This window comes from Tupaia chinensis, unplaced genomic scaffold (assembly GCF_000334495.1).
Source record: "Tupaia chinensis unplaced genomic scaffold, TupChi_1.0 Scaffold000146_1, whole genome shotgun sequence".
Lineage (NCBI taxonomy): Eukaryota > Metazoa > Chordata > Mammalia > Scandentia > Tupaiidae > Tupaia > Tupaia belangeri.
In genome coordinates this window covers 8,712,726-8,717,252 of record NW_006159616.1, presented here as the reverse complement: position 1 = coordinate 8,717,252, position 4,527 = coordinate 8,712,726, and positions in this window count along the sequence as shown.

The following is a 4,527-nucleotide window of genomic DNA, read 5'->3' as shown; positions in this document are numbered from 1 at the left end:
GGGTGTTAGAGTGGCCCCCTATGGGACAGTCCCCTGCCACATTCTATCCAAGTGGCCTGAGCTATGGCTTGGTCCCTAAAGGGTGATGTGGCATCCAGACCTGAGAAAATACACGTGTTTCTGCGAAAGCTATTGTTTGTGCCCAAGGAGGCTGGGCCTTTGCAAGGCAGGAGGACCTGGCGTCAGGGTTGGGAAGAACCAGGGTAGAAGAGGCTGGAACCAGGCCAAAGAAGGCGCCTGCTCAGCACACTCAGCCTTCCAACCCTGGGCGTCAGACCTCAGGTACAGAAGGCAGGGAGAAGCCACATGACAAGCCCAGATGAAGTAGAGGGGACAGAGTCCCCTCCCAGCCCAGCCTGCATAAAGGTCTCACGACAGGGACCCGAAAGCTTGAGGTCATGGAACAAGGCTGGGACTTGGTACATTGGGCAGATTTGGTAAGATGTGACTTCAATCTTCACTACAGGGGCACCCGGGACCCTCTCTGGTCCAGGACCCTCTAACATGGGGAGAACACCGTGCTCAGGCCAGCTCCCTCCTCCACACAAGCCCACGTGTTCTGTGCACCATTGTGCCCACTCCGTTTCCAGGCTTCTACAGGCTTTCCGAGTTGAGCAGGGAGGAATAGCAGGGGCCAGTTGGGTCCAAATGGTGCCAAACCCTGGGCAATGGCAGCCTCTGAACCTAGCCTCAGTGCCAATGGCTGCTGGTGAGCACAAGTCCCTGAGCCGTGACTCAACATGGAAGCTCGTGGCTGAGGAGGAAACCTGTCGGGGAGCAACGGTGATGGTCCGCGCCATGGCCCAGACTGTCTTCCCAAGAGTGGATTTTCACACTGTAACAATAAATACGACTGCACGGCGCTCACGAACCAGGTGGCCTTTGTGTTCTGTGTGCTCTGACTGGAGGTGATGGACTCACTGCAGGGACGGACACACTGGGACTGGAAAGGCTGAGGGGCCTGCCCAGTTCCATGAAGCTAAGAACTCAGGGGTAGGGACTAGAGCCCTGTCCATCTACCACCAAGTCCCAGGTTCATCCTCCTCACAGCGTGTTCTCACCACACCCTCACTTCCCTGAGCGTAGGTCATCTCCCATCCCTACCTCCCCTCTGCACACCCTCCCCTCACCCTCACTTCCCTGAGTGAGGTCATCTCCCATCCCCACTGCACACCCTCCCCTCACTCTCACTTCCCTGAGTGAGGTCATCTCCCATCCCCCCCTCCCCTCTGCACACCCTCCCCTCACCCTCACTTCCCTGAGTGAGGTCATCTCCCATCCCCCCCTCCCCTCTGCACACCCTCCCCTCACCCTCACTTCCCTGAGTGAGGTCATCTCCCATCCCCCCCTCCCCTCTGCACACCCTCCCCTCACCCTCACTTCCCTGAGTGAGGTCATCTCCCATCCCCCCCTCCCCTCTGCACACCCTCCCCTCACCCTCACTTCCCTGAGTGAGGTCATCTCCCATCCCCCCCTCCCCTCTGCACACCCTCCCCTCACCCTCACTTCCCTGAGTGAGGTCATCTCCCATCCCCCCCTCCCCTCTGCACACCCTCCCCTCACCCTCACTTCCCTGAGTGAGGTCATCTCCCATCCCCCCCTCCCCTCTGCACACCCTCCCCTCACCCTCACTTCCCTGAGTGAGGTCATCTCCCATCCCCCCCTCCCCTCTGCACACCCTCCCCTCACCCTCACTTCCCTGAGTGAGGTCATCTCCCATCCCCCCCTCCCCTCTGCACACCCTCCCCTCACCCTCACTTCCCTGAGTGAGGTCATCTCCCATCCCCCCCTCCCCTCTGCACACCCTCCCCTCACCCTCACTTCCCTGAGTGAGGTCATCTCCCATCCCCCCCTCCCCTCTGCACACCCTCCCCTCACCCTCACTTCCCTGAGTGAGGTCATCTCCCATCCCCCCCTCCCCTCTGCACACCCTCCCCTCACCCTCACTTCCCTGAGTGAGGTCATCTCCCATCCCCCCCTCCCCTCTGCACACCCTCCCCTCACCCTCACTTCCCTGAGTGAGGTCATCTCCCATCCCCCCCTCCCCTCTGCACACCCTCCCCTCACCCTCACTTCCCTGAGTGAGGTCATCTCCCATCCCCCCCTCCCCTCTGCACACCCTCCCCTCACCCTCACTTCCCTGAGTGAGGTCATCTCCCATCCCCCCCTCCCCTCTGCACACCCTCCCCTCACCCTCACTTCCCTGAGTGAGGTCATCTCCCATCCCCCCCTCCCCTCTGCACACCCTCCCCTCACCCTCACTTCCCTGAGTGAGGTCATCTCCCATCCCCCCCTCCCCTCTGCACACCCTCCCCTCACCCTCACTTCCCTGAGTGAGGTCATCTCCCATCCCCCCCTCCCCTCTGCACACCCTCCCCTCACCCTCACTTCCCTGAGTGAGGTCATCTCCCATCCCCCCCTCCCCTCTGCACACCCTCCCCTCACCCTCACTTCCCTGAGTGAGGTCATCTCCCATCCCCCCCTCCCCTCTGCACACCCTCCCCTCACCCTCACTTCCCTGAGTGAGGTCATCTCCCATCCCCCCCTCCCCTCTGCACACCCTCCCCTCACCCTCACTTCCCTGAGTGAGGTCATCTCCCATCCCCCCCTCCCCTCTGCACACCCTCCCCTCACCCTCACTTCCCTGAGTGAGGTCATCTCCCATCCCCCCCTCCCCTCTGCACACCCTCCCCTCACCCTCACTTCCCTGAGTGAGGTCATCTCCCATCCCCCCCTCCCCTCTGCACACCCTCCCCTCACCCTCACTTCCCTGAGTGAGGTCATCTCCCATCCCCACCTCCCCACTGCACACCCTCCCCTCACCCTCACTTCCTGCAGATTGGGGATCTCCTGTGCCCCCACCTTCTAGCAGAGGCTCACCTTACTGGGTGGCATCATTCAAAATGAAACCCAGGAGCAGCCTCTCCTGCGGGAAATGTCTGGGCCTGACTCGGGATGGAGCATCTCCCTCAGTGTCATTTGCTTCATGCTGTCCTTCCTCTCAGGGTGTTTTTATCTTGCAGAAATTGCTATTTAGTGGTGGAGTGGCAGGCATCCTGGCACTGATAGCCTACTGGAGGAGGTATTTGGGGAAGGCAGATGCTGTGGGAAGCGGGGTGAGTCCGAGATTAGCATTTCTAAGGAGCTTTCAGGTGATTGCTGGCCCAGGGCCACACCTGAGTTCCAGTGTCCTGGTGACCTAGGGCTGTCCTCCAGGTGAGGGCTGGGGTGTGGGCTCCAGCCAGGTGTCCAAATAGCCCTAAGGGAACCCCATTTTTCCAAACTAGCCTGTCTGGTTCTCCTGGGACAGAAAGCGGGCTGAGTCCAGGTGCACAGCTGTTGTCGCAGTGGGGAGCCCTGTGGATGTGTCCACAAAGTGGCGGGGGACAGATGAGTGGAGGAGAGGAGCTAGAGGACACCAAGAGAGGCCTGAACAGCCAGTTTCTGCAGGCTGACCACAAAGCCTGTATTTATGGACTCCCCTGGGCATCAGGGCCTGTTTTCGGTGCTGCAGATACGGTGGTAAAGCTTCCATCACGTGATGAAGGGAGAAGAGAAACACACCGAAGACCAGGCGGCCTGATTTCAGACAGTGGGAGGTGTGTCGCTGACTTCGAGCATGGGGTGGGGCCCCTTGAGGACTTTTAAGCTGAGACCTGCGGAGATCTAGGGGAAGAACATTCCAGGCACTTGGTCCCTGGGCTAGAAGCTGAGGATGTAGCAAAGCCTCACAGAGCTCAGGGTCTAACGGGGAAGATGATATGAATCAAATACTCCCGAGCCACGTGGGAATGTCACTGTGCAAGTCTCGAGAGCAGGGGGCGCTGAAGTCCGAGGTTTCGGCACAGGGGCACTTGGGCAGTTGAGAGGCAGCGAGAGCTGTGGGGAGAAGCTCAGCAGGTGAAGAGGAAGGGGAGGAGGAGTCCAGGTGACAGGGACAGCGTGTACAGAGGTCCGAGTAAGTGGTGCTGACGAGACCCCGTGCGGTGGAACGAAGGGAGTGAGGGGCTCATCTGAGGATACAGAAGGAACATCAGGCAATGGAACCTTTGTGCCCAGGACACTGGACCTGGCTTTTGTCCATCGATGCCATCCTGATGTGATTATTTTCCTATTACCAAGTTTGTGGTGATGGGTCACAGCGGCCACAGGAAACTAAGGAGGTACACCGCCTTCTGCCGACAGGTGCCTCTTTCCTTTCACTCTGGCTCTTCACTAGATTGCATGATTGAGCTATAGACTGATGAAGGCAGCCCATGGGATGGCACTGGGTGGGCAGGGCCCAACCAGCTGGGGGCGAGTAAGGTCTCAGGGCCTCCCCCATGGCCCCAAGCAGAAACCCCAATGGCCGGGACCAGCAGTTAGCGTAATGGCTATGTCGCTGGACTCCCATGTAGTCGACCGCTGTTCGAGTCCCGGACCCGGTAGCTTAACCTCACACCCGGCGCATGTGCATGTGTGCCCAAGATCCTGAGAAGAGAATGGAGGAGAAGGGATTGCGGCGTGGCCATCCCCCCTGGGGGGTGA